Here is a 15,714-nt window from a genome sequence, read left to right on the forward strand (position 1 = left end):
TCAGTCTTCAGTGCTAAGACTGGCCCTCAGGAATCCCAGGCCCCGGAGGTAAGAGAAGAAGCCTACAAAGAGGACGACTTTCCCTTGGTCGAGGAGGACTGTGTGAAGGATCGCTTAAGTGATCTGGATGTCCACAAATCCATGGGCCCCGATGGAATGCACCCACGAGTGCTGAGGGAGCTGGCGGATGTCATTGCTGAGCCACTCTCCATCATCTTTGAGAGGTCCTGGAGGACAGGAGAGGTGCCCGAGGACTGGAGAAAGGCCAATGTCACTCCAATCTTCAAAAAGGGCAAGAAGGAGGACCCAGGGAACTACAGGCCGGTCAGCCTCACCTCCATCCCGGGTAAGGTGATGGAGCAGCTTATCCTGGAGGCCATCATGAAGCAAGTGGAAGAAAAGAAGGTTATCAGGAGTAGTCAGCATGGATTCACCAAGGGGAAATCATGCCTGACCAATCTGATAGCTTTCTACGATGACATGACTGGCTGGGTAGACGAAGGGAGAGCCGTGGATGTTGTCTACCTTGACTTCGGCAAGGCTTCCGACACAGTCTCCCATGATGTCCTCCTAGGGGAGCTCAGGAAGTGTGGGCTGGATGAGTGGTCGGTGAAGTGGATAGAGAACTGGCTGAATGGCAGAACTCAGAGGGTTGTCATCAGCGGCGCTGAGTCTAGTTGGAGGCTGGTGACAAGTGGTGTCCCCCAGGGGTCAGTACTGGGCCCAGTCTTGTTTAACTTCTTCATCAACGACCTGGATGAAGAGTTAGAATGTACCCTCAGCAAGTTTGCTGACGACACCAAACTGGGAGGTGTGGTAGATACACCAGAAGGCTGTGCTGCCATTCAGCGTGACCTGGATAGGCTGGAAAGCTGGGCAGAGAGGAACCTGATGAGGTTCAACAAGGGCAAGTGCAGGGTCCTGCACCTGGGGAGGAACAACCTCATGCACCAGTACAGGCTTGGGGTGGACCTGCTGGAGAGCAGCTCTGCGGAGAGGGACCTGGGTGTCCTGGTGGACGACAGGTTAACCATGAGCCAGCAGTGTGCCCTGGCTGCCAAGAAAGCCAATGGGATCCTGGGGTGCATCAAGAAGAGTGTGGCCAGCAGGACGAGGGAGGTTCTCCTTCCCCTCTACACTGCCCTGGTGAGGCCCCATCTGGAGTACTGTGTCCAGTTCTGGGCTCCCCAGTTCAAGAAAGATGAGGAGCTACTGGAGAGAGTCCAGCGGAGGGCTACGAGGATGGTGAGGGGACTGGAGCATCTCCCCTACGAGGAGAGGTTGAGGGAACTGGGCTTGTTCAGCCTGAAGAAGAGAAGGCTGCGAGGGGACCTTATAAATGCCTACAAATATCTGAAGGGTGGGTGTCAGGAGGATGGGGCCAAGCTCTTTCCAGTGGTGCCCAGTGACAGGACAAGGGGCAATGGGCACAAACTGAGGCACAGGAAGTTCCGTCTGAACATGAGGAGGAACTTCTTCCCTCTGAGGGTGACGGAGCACTGGAACAGGCTGCCCAGGGAGGTTGTGGAGTCTCCTTCTCTGGAGATATTCAAGACCCGCCTGGACAAGATCCTGTGCAGCCTGCTGTAGGTGACCCTGCTTCGGCAGGGGGGTTGGACTAGATGACCCACAGAGGTCCCTTCCAACCCCTACTATTCTGTGATTCTGTGATTCTACTATTGCTATAGGCCCTGCTAAAAAGTTTGTCTCCGTCATTCTTACAAGCCTCCACCTGTTGGACAGAAGAGATTGTCTTCTATCTTTTTTAAGGTAATACCTCAATATTTACAAGAAAGCCTTCAAACACTGTAGCTAAATTAGTCCTACTCTGTCCCTTCGAGTGAATAGTTTCGTAAGCAGAACCTCATGCAGAGGAGGCATTTTAACTAAGACCTGAACCCATTCATTGAGGAAGGCAGGCAAAAGAATACTGAATAGCTTCCCTGTGACTGCATGAATAAGAATCCTTGGAGACAACAGGATATGTTAATGTAATTAAAGACAACATAATGATACATAGGTACCAAAAGCCCAAATCACAATGTACAAGCAGCCTTATTTCTGGGATTTGAGGCATTGACTTTACAATCATAATAAATAGCGCTCTGCAGAGCAGTAGCAACAGAGCTGCATTAGTTTAAAATATGCAGCTCCATCAAAATCAGAACACTTTGAGTATTAGGCTATTTTCTTCCAAAACAACATCATAGCAAAATAGGAAAAAAGCCTTTTGATAGTCTTGCAACACCACTTCTAGCTAGAATAAAGCCAGATTTCTGTATTCTCACCATTCTTCTTGCACAGAAATTCATGTACGGATTTGTTACTGGTCTTGTAATTTTGGAGGTATGCATTTTATTACTATTATAATTAGCGTTTAAAGCACAGGAGGTGTCATCAGTACTTGGCGGTGCACAGGTCCTGTTATCATGAGGCATCTGTATATGCTTCACTTCTAGTATATGTCTACATCTCTATAAACCTTAGCCACTGAGTACACAGACAGACCTTGTTCCCCCTGCTTCCACCTCCCAGGTACGTTGTTCTTACCTACAGGGAATACCAGCGTAAGAGCAACTCTGCTCCACAAACGCTGCGCCTCTGACCTGTACTTGGACAGGAGATGGCTGGCGTGTGAATGTCCAGAATTTCCCTCCCACCGTGGCAGTGCAACCTTGTAGAGGAATTTCGTTTCCAGTAGGTTTGTCACCTACCTACAACTAGTAAAATGCTTTGAGACACTCTTGACTTTTAAAAACAGAAGTGCTAAAAAAGCGAAAAAGATCTTACCATTACAGTTTGACACCTACATGAATTAATTTCAAGCTATCCATCTCATATTTTTTCAATAAAAGACATACTGAACAAATTGCATAGCTGGCTGCTATAATTTTCATGTTGTTTATCCTGGTTTAAATTTTATCTCTTTGATTCTGCAAGTGAACACATGACACTTTGCAAGTGAACACTTGACATTGGACTTTGACACTGCAATTCAGAAACTGGAAAGCAGCATGACACTGCATAATTCCCTTTCATGACACCGACATCCTGATATTACTGGTTTTTCCCTTCCAGGTATGTTAGCAAGAGAGGCTGGAAATCGATTTTAATAGCAATTTTTAATTTTCTTGCAATTCATCTTTTTAATGCTGGCTGGTTAATTTAATTTGTTGTTGACCTAGTTCCAGTTGTGAAAGATTAGATGATTCATTATCACAGAAATTTTATCCTTTGGCCCCTAAAATAATTATACTTTTTGAAAATATACGCTATAGATTATTAACAAATGTTACCATATTTTCCTCACTGAATTACTTGTTTCATATGAAAACATTTACTTTGTACACAGCCTTGACTTGATGATGATTCTTATTTTATCGTAAGGTGTAAAATTTAGCCATGGACTAGTATTTGATCAGCATGGCACGTGTTGTTGTCACAGATATCCTGGCCTCGTTGCAGGAATATTTCCCTCCAGCAATATTGAGGCAGAAGCACCCACTGTAAGTAGATGTTTGAAATTTAGGTTGTGTAATCGGTTCTGCTACACTGCACAGAATGAGTGTCCCTTTTCAAAAGCAGAAGAGACAGAAAAACAGGTTGTCTAAGTGATTCTTGCTAGCTCCCTGCATGTCCTGCCATCACCTCCATGCGACTGATTCTTGCTCGCTTGCTCTCACTTTGGTAGTCCTGGGAGGAGCAATCGGTTCTCTTACAGCTTCTTGGCAATTTTTCTGACTTCTGACAGGTTTTAGGAGGAGCTGAATCCAACTGACTTTGGACAAGAAGTTGCAGCTGTGAGGGTGATGGCTACGACTTATTTGGTTCCACCTATAAGGGGAATTTGCCCCAGTTCCCTCAATGTGTGACTAATTTCCTGGACAGCTGAGCCAGCATAAACCTCTGGTGTAGGTAAGGAAAACTAAATTGTTACTAGTTATAAATTCCAGTGGACTTCATCTAAGTTCAGCTTTTGTTTACTACACTTGAGATTTGGACACAGGTCCAAGGTATTGCTGCTTGGCCAGAAGCTTGGTGGAATCTTGGACAAATTCCCAAAGCGCCTCCAGGAGGTTTCTCGGGTGGCAAGATCCACAGAGCAGCATTCCTGGAGCTGCTCGGTGGTTAATGACGAAGTCTGTAATAACGCGTTCGCTATAAATGTTTCTGCTGTTTTCCCTTCTAAGCATGTATTCAGAAACAGTTCATGGAGACCTTTGTGCCACCCATACCCACCGGCATCCTTTGCTGTTCTGTCTGGCTGCCGTAGAGAGCTATGTGAGTGTGGGAGAGAGGCAGCTGTATTTAATAGCGAAGCTTGCTCAGCCTGGGAGAAAGCCTGCGGGCCCGGGGGAATGGGAGGGAATAAAACTGAAAATATTGCAGCTATGGCTTTTGGATTTGAATGAGAGAGTAACTCCTTGTGGGCCTTATTTGTAAGGGTCGTTTAGGGAGATCCTTTTTGCAGTCCAGAATCCTTATCTGCTGCTAAGCGATTACACAATATGTTAGTTGAGATTTCGGACATTTTATGCAATCAGTTGCTTCCAAGAGACTGACAATGAGAGCTGAAGGCCTCCTGCGTGTTGTGTATTTCCAAATCTTCGTGTTTTATGCCAGATCCAACAGTATTTTTGTAGTCTCAACTACTGGGTGGATATTCTTAGAGTCTGAATTGTTTAACATAAAAATTTCTGTCCCTCGTGGCTGTGGAGAAAGAAACATTTCAAGAAGCTTGAAGACTCAGAAACGACAAGTTAAATATAAAAATCCTCATCTTCACTAGATTTGTTTGATTGTTTTTAGTACCTACTCATTGTATTTGAATATTTCAGGACCAGTATTTATTGTCCACTACAGTGTACACAGATATTACTTGCTTATATCCATAAAATAGTGTTAAATCAGTCAGCCAGCAAAACAGATATTGCTAAGATTAAGAGGTTATGAAGACGTCTTGCATCAAACCCTAACCTCAAAGTCCTTGGGAGATCCTCCAAGTGTCATCTGAGGAAGATGCCATGCACGCAAGAGGACTTTTTAGTTATTTGCAAGCAAAAATTTGTCTTCCAATTTTTGAAAGACACTTGTGCAGAATCAAAAACAACTGTTGGTAATACGTTGCCACATCCGACTGAGGAGATGTCTGCTCCTTCCTTGTCCATCAGTAAAATGCGGGTAACTGTGTGAGGTCATGTGGTCTGCAGATGTGACACTTTCGGGTCCACCAGAGACAATGCAAAGAGGAAGCAAATTAGAAGAGGACACAGGTGGAGGATGGAAACAGAGGCAGTGAGCTCTGGGCACAGTTCAATCGCTTCCAGGAACTGGAGGAAGACAGAGGGAAAAGCTAGACACAGTCTTGTTTAAGCAGGAGGCCAGATACAACAGTGCCTTCTCCTTGTGTTTAGTTGAGTTGTGTATACATCTTCAGTCATATTTTTGGCAAAAATTATTTTCATTTTCATTCCTTTCCTCTTCTCTGCTGCCCCTTTAAGAGAGAGAAAACGGGGCATGTGTGCGGGCTGATGATTTGAGAGCAGAAAATATTGAGAACTCCTGCAAAAAGAAAGTTAACCGTAGTATCTGCAAACGCTGTTAAGGAGTAAAACACTAATGCCTGGTTTTAACCTCAAAACCAAACCAGCATCCAGATTTTTATTTCAAAACAAATATTGACCTCTGTGCAGCAAGTACTTTCCAGACTGCTGCTTCAAAAATAGAATCCTTTACAGACTTTGCTGTTCTTTGGATTTTTCCTGTTCCCTCCCTACTTACATCAGAAGAAAGAACAACAGGTCTGCAGTCCTGACCCTACAGACGGAAAGCTATCCCAAACAGGACAGAGCACACCTGTGCGGTCTGCACGCCACCGCCGGCAGAACAGATGAGGGGTAAATGGTCGGAACCCAGAGGCGGCAGGAGCGAGCAGTGCCATCCGCAGGGTTTGGCGGCTGGGCTCGGCTCTGGGGCGCGGAGACCCTGGCCCCAGCATCACTACACGGGGGCCGGCTGAGAGAGGACAGGTGGCTTGGATTCAGTGGAGCAGACCAGTGGCTGCAGCTGAAACAAAACTGCTGGAAGGAACGTTATTCTTTGTTTCTGTCTGTTTATGTTACAAATTGGTCCCATAAAAACACAGGAAAGGACTGAAGCATTAACGAGAGGAAAAGAAGTCCACATCAGGTGGCTGTAATAGCTGATAGCAGCACAAGCCTGTTCCTCATATCTAAGCAATGCTGAGTGATTTATCTGCTCGGGCTGATTTCAGTGCACAGCCATGTGATCGTCCATTTATCTCATTAATGCTTGGGAGTAAATTACAGGTGATTTGTAATGTTTGCTGAACCAGACATGCAGGTTCAGCATCTGTTTTTAACTGGTAATTCTGATGAGCATCTGTGGCCTGTTTTCAGGTGACTTCCATGCTTAAATCCTAATGAGTTATTTTTAAGCTAAAATGTCCTAGTTTCAGTTTCAGCTTCACCTGCTGAATCTTGCTATTTATTCCTACAAAGACGATTGGTCATTTTTCATAAAAAGTCATGTTCCAGTGTGTTGTATAGAAAAATTAAAGGGCAAGAAGGACAACCAGAGCTCTTAATATTTACCATGGGTATGGAATCATTACAAGACGTAAGAGAGTGATAGTTAGAAATAACCTGTCTTGTGCGGAGGCAGGTGTTGCTGTTAGGTATATAATGAAATGTGAGGGCACTCTGTCTCCAGGCCCATTAAAGAGCCTTTGGTGGTGCTACATCAGCACTTTCTTTGTTTTAGTGATGTGTCGTTTTTTAACAAGGCCCTGGCATGCTGCCATTAACTTGGTTTTATGCCTCTTTTATGTTTACCTAGCCACAGGCCAGATGGTTTCAGCATTATACACCTCCTCTGTCTGATACAGAGTCTGACCAGGGTGCTCCAAATCACCTGTAAGGGACCTTTTATTCCACATGCTATATTTCTTGTTATGTATCCCAGTGCATTCAGCGTTAGTCACATCAGCTAAAATCAAACCTAGAAACTTTTGCATGTTGCAGGCAGCATGTAGAGCTGGTGACTGAGCACAGATGTCAGTGGGGCTGTTACTCTCCTTGGAAGACTCAGTTACCACCGTGTTTGTAGGACAGGATAGAGTGCTTTGAAAAGTTCCATTCAAATGCTTAGTGCATGATCCAGTCATGAACTAGCCTGATAGGTGGAGTCACAGTGCAGTGGTTTCTAATACCACAGCCTTTGGGTGCTTCCCCTCCTTCTGAGATCTTTTGCTAAAACCAGAGAACAAACCTCCTGTTGGTGAGCCTATGATGAGCCTGACCTGGTGGGCAGGGAAATACTGCTACTCAGTAATGTTAAATGCAAAGCTCCAGTTCTTCCTTCTCTTCCTCATTTGGGTAAATTAACTTCCTCTACAGCTTTCACTCCTCCTTGGCTGATGGCTTACAACCTCTCACCCTGCTCTGACTAACTTCGTGGCTGCTGTCCTGCCCACTCCTGAATGCATACCTGGATTTGAGCACAGGCAGGGCAGTGGGAGGACAGGAACTGTGAGGGAACTACTTCTCTGGTGTACCCAGAAAGGGGTAGGACCGTAAAAGGCTGTTAGTGGCATAGATCTAGGAGACAGGGATTTTGTTTGGTGGCACACGATTCTTGAAAAAGGTTGAATACATGAACAGCAGTTCATTTGTGCTTCTGACTAGACAAGGCAACAAAATGTCGTCCCATGAGCACAGCAGAACTGATAACAAGCCAGAGAACCGCGATGTCAGGAAGCAGTAATGCTGATGTCCACGGCCTGCTGTAGCAGTAGTGCCTAGACAAGAGGTTACAGCCAAGATGAGGGGCCCGTATGCTGCAAAGACGGGTGAAGTACACTGTGTACAGCCTCACAGCAAATCACCAGCAGAGCTGGAGGACACGCTTATGATGACTACAAGATAGCCGAGTGTTGTTTTGATAAAAGTATTTCTTTTTTCCTCCTGTTGAGAGGAGAAACATAGGTAGATGTGTGTGCCTGTGTGAAGGAGCCGGGGCAACACTTCGTAGCCTCTGTAGCTTAAGCTCATTGCACACAAAAAGGTCCCTTCCATCCCTCATTCCAGGAGGAAATAATTAAACTGGCAGGCAGAGAATTGCCATGAGGATGAACATACATGTCATAAGCTGGATGTTCCATGAGAATTTTTTAACATGTCTAATTTAGTTTTTTAAAAATTTAACTTCAAAAATTCATCAATTCTAAAGATTTGTTTAAGGTTTACAAAGGAGATACTATTGGAGGAGGACCCCATATCCTGACACTTAAATGAATTGTACAGTTTCCTTACAGTAGCTTACAGTGCCACGTGTTAGAGTTCATGTCATATGTCATGTAGGAAATTGAGCAGTCAGAATTTTGAAGAAGTTCGTGATTCTCCCATTGCTTATTCCATAACGTCTCAAGTGAACGTGATTTATAGGCCAGCCTTATGTCTGGTGGTTTTTTTGCGTTCGTGATGGCAAAAATCCCTTCTACCACACTCCTTCTGGAAATGCTACTTTAGTTACCTACAGTAGGAAGTCATACAAGCCTGCTGCTTGTGTTCTGCAGGTGCTTTGGAAACTGTCTAGTTTCAATTTGTCTCTAACAAACACCATTAAAACTGCATTTGTTCTTTTTTATTTTTCTGGCAACTTCTGAAAAGAAGAACTTAGCTTTGTTAAGGAGAATTGATATGAACTGTTACAGGACAGGTGCAAAGACCCTTTGTCTGTTTATTTGTTTTAGAAGTGTTTGGGTTTGAATTTGGCTGTTCAGTCAGTAGGTATATGGTAGCTGGAAGTGATCTTTGAGCGCAGAAAACCAACACATCTCACTAGAGGGAGCTCAGACACAATTTCTGAGCCTAGCAAGGAGCTACTACACCTCGCCCTGTTACTTGTCCTGTGTTTTCTCAGTAAATCTCTCCCGTTGATTTACTCAGCATTTATGTGTGGGCAACAACATAGCCTGCATTATGAAAAGCACGCTGAGCTTTCAGTTGCAGATAATTTGCAAATCAGTACTGAACTGGGACAGGCAGAAGTCTCAAACTTTAATTTCTTTGTCAGCATTGGTAGGTACTACCAGAATACTTTTTTCTAGACCACAAACAGGGGTCAGAAGAGGTTTGTTTCCCCTCCTGCCTGCCTCTTCCCTCCTAGTACACTGCTTCCCCTTCATTACATCCTCAGATCCATGTACTGACACCCTTCTGCTGCATGTCCTGCTCCTAAAAACCAGTGTATCTACCTCAGACCCTCTACTTTCCCGTCTGAGTAATGCACCTCACTCAGATCCCAGCCTTTCACCTTTGCCCATCTACTGCATGCTTCCGACCTAATCCACTCGCTTACCTAAAGCACATGAGTTTTCACCAGTACCCTGTGCTTTATCATATTCTTTCCCCTCATCTTCCCTTGCTCCGCCATCCTGAGGTGCAAGTGCAGGTTTTGGCCCCACCTGGGCTGCTGCTGGAGGCATTTGGAGAGGAGCAGTCGAATGCACTGTGCACAGCAGTGAGGTTCTGTTGACTGGCTGTAATTGCTGTTCTGAAAGTGTTTACTTAATGTTCAGGAAGTGATTAATGAATAAAGACCTTTATAAATGTGCTTCCCTTGTGGTCAGGTAGTTGTCTGTCATCAGGCAGTCCTCCCCACATCACGCAGTCAATGTTCACATGGAGGTATTTGTTCTCGTTCAAACACACAGCAGACCTGGAATCTGCTACTGCTGCCACATAAGCTGATTTTTGCTTTAAAAAACATGTGTAAAAAAGTTTGTGTGCCACATCTTGGGAGCCTTTTTGGTGGAGAACACTAAAATACTAGTATGAGTTAGAAAAATCATCCAAACCACCTAGGACAGCCTTAGCCACTCTGCTAAAGAGGAGGTGTTACAGCAGGAGGTCAGAGAAGATCAGGTTGGGGCCTTTTACACTTATCACCCTGCACGTGTTCAGCGACGCAGTGAAAATGGTTAATACGGTCAACTCATTATTTCATACGAGTTGAGCAAGCTTTGTAGGTGACAAGTAAGATTGTGTTACTAAAGTACAGCCTTTAACTGATTCTCAGTCCAGGTTGGACACGTTGATGTTACCCCAGAAATTCAGAGAAGCGGGAGAGCATTGTCTCGGTGTTGGTAAGTGAGGCTCTGTCCTGACACAAACCGATGCAGGGCTCTGCACAGGCCTTGCAAAGAGTCACCTGGGGCGTTGGAGGTACGTCAAGAACACGGCAAAGCATGCTGCACTGCATATACTCCCCGTGTCATAGGGCAATTTGGTTCTTTGGTATTTCTCAAATTAAGTTACTGGCCCTGCACACTGCTGAGCAGACCAGCTCTGTAGAATGAGGGGAATTTGCTGTCTCTGCATTATGTTGTAGTTTTGTTCTTCCCATCCTCACAGTAAATGCGACATGTGCTGACTGCTCAGCTCTAAACTCAGTCCTGAGGCAAGACAGTGGTCTGAAAGCTAAACTTTTGCTTTCTACAAAATGGACAAAAGGACATAGTTGATCACTCCTTGGCAATTCTGAGAAAATCTCATATTTGTGAGCAGCATATTCTGGAAAATGCGCCCTATTCCAACATTACAGACACTAGAGATTTGTTAGGATCTTTCCTACGAGGAAAAGGGAAGACATCTTGCCCTTGTATGTATTACAGACAGATCTAAGTTCAATGCAGCTATCTTGTGAGAAGCTCAGTTAAGGGCTATTGAATAGTGGCTACATGGGAGGCACAAAAGAAACAGCTTTGAAGCGTTGCTTTTCACTTGTCTTTCACTACAGAAACACCTCTGCAGGGTATGGTGGCTGAGAGCATGGACATTTGTCATTCTGCTCTCACCCCCAAAACTCTGCAGCAATTCTCCTGCACAAAACATCCACACACAGCAAGAGCAGCTGCAAAACTAAACGATGTGGTCTCTTCTCCCACTTTGTTTCATAGGAGCAAGAGGGAGAAAAGCTCCACCACTGCATCTTTTCCTTCCCTTCAGTCTCTGACATTTCACGAGGGCGTGGTATTAGTGAGAGAGGGTGGCTTCGATGGAAGTTATGATGGCACAAAGGTGTTAAAACTGCTATAGGGTTAGAAGGAATAGCTACGTGCCCTGCTAGCAGAGTGTGAAAGTGAGTGAGAAAGAAGAGAGTGAGCACATGCAAGTGAGCAAGACAGTGTTGCATGGAGCTGCTATAGCTCCTGGGATGAAGATCAGTGTTTTGTGAAGGACCATTGTTCCTAACGCTGAATGTAAAGGAGATGGATGCAGCAGACAGACGGCCTCACACAGGAGCTGTTCAAGCCAGTACTGGGAAAAAGAAGTCTTTGGAGGTCAAAAGATGGACTGTATTATCAATTCAAAGACAGCTCCAAGGCTTTTGAGGACACTAATACCTGCCTAGTTCAGCTGTGATCTATAAATGTGACAAAAAATGGGTGGTCGTGGTTTTGCCAATGTGTAAAACTGGACAGTCTGAGAGTCCGTCTTTGTGTGTGAACAGAGAGGATACAACCGGAAAGAAGAAAAGCACTCCGGGATACTCCGCAGGAACACTGACAGAGGATTCAAATGCACTGAACGGAGGCACCGGGGCGTGGGGCCAGGCCCTGCCTGGCCCCCAATAAGTTCTGTAGGCAACTAAATTCGGTAGAGTACAGAGAATAACATTGAGGAACTATATGTTTTTGCCTGTAAGCAGGTTTAGCTAATTAGAGCATATAGATATTTTCCTTATATAATGACCTTGCTTAAATAAGATGCAAGGAATATTTTAAGAACTGTTAGACTCTGTTGTTATATTCACAAGGTATTTGAGGGAAAGGTGGCTAGAGAATTTTACAATCCAGTCTGATACTGAAAATTGCAGACAGTAAAGAGCAGGCGGTCTGTCTAGTCACTCGCTTACTCTTGCTGAAGCCTATGGCTTCCCCACAGCTCACATGCTGGTGCTTTGTCCCGCCTGCTTACACGCTCAGTTCCAGGTGTCCTGTCCATGGGCACCCATCACACCGCTGGTCTCATTCCCTTACCAACGCCTCCCTGGCTGTGAGGAGCAGGTTGTGTTGGTCACCGTCAGCCCTGCTTGTTCAGCTGTGCACCTCTTTTTGTATTCCAGGTCCTTCACCCTCCACCCCTAGCATTTCCATCCTCAGATACTTGCAAAGCATTATCTTGCCTCTGTAGATATTTTTACCTTAATAATATACACATTGAACTTTGCATTTTTCCTGCTCCTGGACAAGTCATTGTTTCCTGGATGATTTTCTTAGAACTGTCTGTGATTTGTCAGGCTGTTGATTGTAGCGAAGTTGCTGAACCGGAATGCAATGTTTTAAATGAGACTTCAAACGCAGACAGATTTTTATTTCCTTCTGTGCAAACTGAAGCTTCTATATTGCTGATATCTCCTGCACTTGCCACCTACTGGGCAAAACATTTATCCCTGTTTCTTCTAGCATAGCTGTATTCCAGGTTTTAACTTCTCCCATACAGATTAGTTTGCATTTTCTAAATCCTTTCACTTTTAATTTCTTAGCTACCTTTAAATTATTTCTCTGCATCTATGGGAGAAAGTTTCAAATCCTTATTTGTTGTCATCAAAATGACTACTGAGCTGTGAGGTAGGGCAGAGCCCTGCAGCACCCAGCAAGAGCACTCTGGCATTCACCTCTTTATGTCTTATCTAGCGTGTGGCCACTTTTACTATAGAGCGTTCTAATGCGAAGTTGGTTATTATTTAGTGTCATCATAAAAACATGGTCTTCCCCTACACTTTCTTGTCTGGTCTCCATCTACTGAAAAAACTACATTTATCAGTCTTTTCATACCTGTATGAAGTGTTTCAAGTCCAGTCTGAGAAGTGACAACTGCAGTACTTGTTGAACGTAGAGCCTGAACTTCAGTGGCAATAAAAAGCTTTGACCTCTGCCAGGCTTCTGTGGGTCAAGGGTGCCTCCACTTCTTCTTTTGAGAGATTGTTTAGAGCTGTGTATGAATGGGAATGTGTACACAGTTTATTAAAAAGGGGGGGGGGGATCTGCAGGGGTCGTAGGCTGCCACCTGCTGTTTTGTACTCTCCTAATTCAGAAATAAGAGAAATAGGTGGAAATAATTTTGTTCATTTAGTATTTTTATTTGTCTGAATATATAATTGGTTGACTATATATATGTATAAAATAGATATATTTCATATGTGTATATATACATATATATTAAGATAAGAAGGTCTGTAGCATTTTTTTTCTTGTAAAAAACATTAGGTGATATTTTAAATTCAGAAGGTGTAAAATGTTTTACAAAACTTTTCTTCACATTGCTGAATTTCAGTATCTGCTTCCATTTTACTTCTGTGCTCTTCATTTTATTTGTTTTAACTCCATAAAATGTGTTTTCCTGGAAAAAAAAAATTGCTGAACTGCCACACGTGGCAAGCAATTCTCTGTTGGGTTCTCTGCAGTTTTGAATTTCAAGCTTCTCTTTTTTGTCGCAGACTAAATGGTTTGATTTATTACAAATTCTGAAGTTCTGTATGGGGTGGCTTTTTGAAGCCTATTGCCTCTTGATTATAAAGTAATATTCAGCATAAATGAAGGCTAGGATACACCATGGCACTAAGAACTGTGGACTTTGTTCCAGAAACCTTTGCTCTCACTGTCATACAGTACTGAGTGACAGTAGCGCGTACATAGATGCCTGCCTTTTTTTTTTTTCCATGCCTTATACACTCACCCACATCATTCTGCATATTCTGCAGTGATTTATTCACACATAGTTAATCAACCGTACTTCCCAACACCGCTGCCTACTTTTCTGCCCCATTTTTCCTGTGCTCTGTAGGAACTGTTGCAGTGATACAAGCCAGTGATCTTATTTCGTCCTTTAGGGTACAAGACAATTACCATGTTGTGTTTAAAAAAATTGCCTTCATACAGCATTGTGCAACTGACATCATATTGTGCTCTTTCTGCTACCTTATTGATATTTTAATGAAAAAGTAGTAATGGAACAACACCTTCATTTCCACTCTAATAAACAAAAAGTACCCAAAAGTTATAAATTAATCTAAAAAAACCTTTACCACAAAAGTTGCTGTCCAAGACACATATAAATATTGATTGGAAGGATTTTATCAGAACACTTGCCGTGCCAAAGGAAGGGACATACAGGTGCTCTTATAAAAGCTTACACAGATTCCTCAGATCCCGCCAGAGGCTCCAGGTGGAACCGGAGAGGCCAGCAAAGGGAGGCATGCCTCTTTTTACTTAAGGAATTTGAAAAGATAAGGCTTGTGTGTGTGCACACACACGTGCTTATGTGCTTCTTTGTCCCAAAGAAATTGGCAGGGATGTCTAGTAACTGAAGTTATTTTAGACTGAGGCAGTCTGGCTAAATGAGTCTTTAAATGAAGTACTGAAATCTGTAAGCATCTGTATGAAGATACATACAGAAAAAAATAAGCACCTTCAAATCTGAAAAGCAAGATTTTAAAAGAAACAGCAATATCTTTTTTGTTTGGTTTTTTTTTTTGTGAGCTTCTAAGGCTGATTCAGGTGGGAACCTCTTTTGCAGAGCTGCACTTGGCAGCAGATCTGGCAATTCCTGTCTTCCTATGGGGCAAGGAAAAACTCTACATCTTCCTACTGCTTTCCCACAGAATAATTTTTGCAACCCTGCGTTGGCGACACTAATTAGGGAGACAGGTTAACCTTTGCCTTTAGTCAAGACTGCTGTAAGCCTGCCATTTAAAAGCAGAGCCTTGACAGTGCCTTGATGTTTGCTATTTTGAAACCTACCCATCCACTCCTTAGTTTCACAGGCAGGAATGTAAACTGGCTTAGAGACTTTGCTTTTTTTCCTTTTTTAACCCAGTGAGCTGGAGTGAAACTGAAGATGTCTGCAAACAGAAGAACTCTTCCCCTCGCCAGCCACAGGTCTCTCTCAAGAGAAAATGAGTTGGAGCTACTATGACGGTATTTTACATAGGCAAAAACCCATAGGTTTACCTTGTGTTTTGATGCCACTCTCGCTGGTTTTCAGGTGTCCCTCTGCAGCTCTGAAAGCCCGATTTCTTGCTTGTGTAAGCTGCAATTTACATGAATTATCTTGCTCCGGCAGGTGTGTTTTGAAGAAATATAGCTGACATTGAAAGGGTAGATGAAATCTTAAGAGTTGTGGATTGTTAAACAGGGGAAGTCTGCCCGATTTGGTGTAAAGTTTCAGTCATTGAGAGGAGACGGGGCTCTGGCACTGCGTGCGAGCTTGCGCTTGCCGAGCCACTGCCTAACGCCACACGGATCTTACCAAATACGTGTGGCCCGAGGAAGCTTGTGCAGTCCCGATTCTTTACAAATGGTTGAGCTGGAGTCACAGCTTTATAAACTGCCTTGTTTTCTGGGAGTGACAGGGGATTAGATGTGAGAAGGGGATAATATGGACAAGGGAGAGCAGGCAAGAGAGGCAAGCTTCTGGAGCAGAGGGATGAAGAAAGCAGGCTGAGGAACCCAGCAAGCTATGTCAGAATCCCTCTGCGATTTGCAGGCTCCTTACAGTCTCCTGTCACTGAACAATTTTAAATGTTAATGCAAAGTCTGAAGAAATAACAATTTTTGTTAACTTCAAACCAGGGGGGAAAATAGCTGTTGCTTAATGTTGCAGGTTTTTTTCAAAGCTTTTGTAAAGG

At 43.9% G+C, this 15,714-nt stretch overlaps 1 long non-coding RNA gene across 1 annotated transcript; it reads left to right on the top strand.

Annotated features, from left to right (window-relative positions):
• The first annotated feature begins 2,995 nt into the window (after positions 1-2,995).
• Positions 2,996-14,997, top strand: LOC142365124 (uncharacterized). The gene is made up of 3 exons (XR_012766387.1): positions 2,996-3,078; positions 3,752-3,915; positions 14,904-14,997. It is a non-coding gene; the product is annotated as an uncharacterized LOC142365124 (long non-coding RNA).
• Positions 14,998-15,714: the final 717 nt, after the last annotated feature.

Source organism: Opisthocomus hoazin, chromosome 2, assembly GCF_030867145.1.
Source record: "Opisthocomus hoazin isolate bOpiHoa1 chromosome 2, bOpiHoa1.hap1, whole genome shotgun sequence".
NCBI lineage: Eukaryota > Metazoa > Chordata > Aves > Opisthocomiformes > Opisthocomidae > Opisthocomus > Opisthocomus hoazin.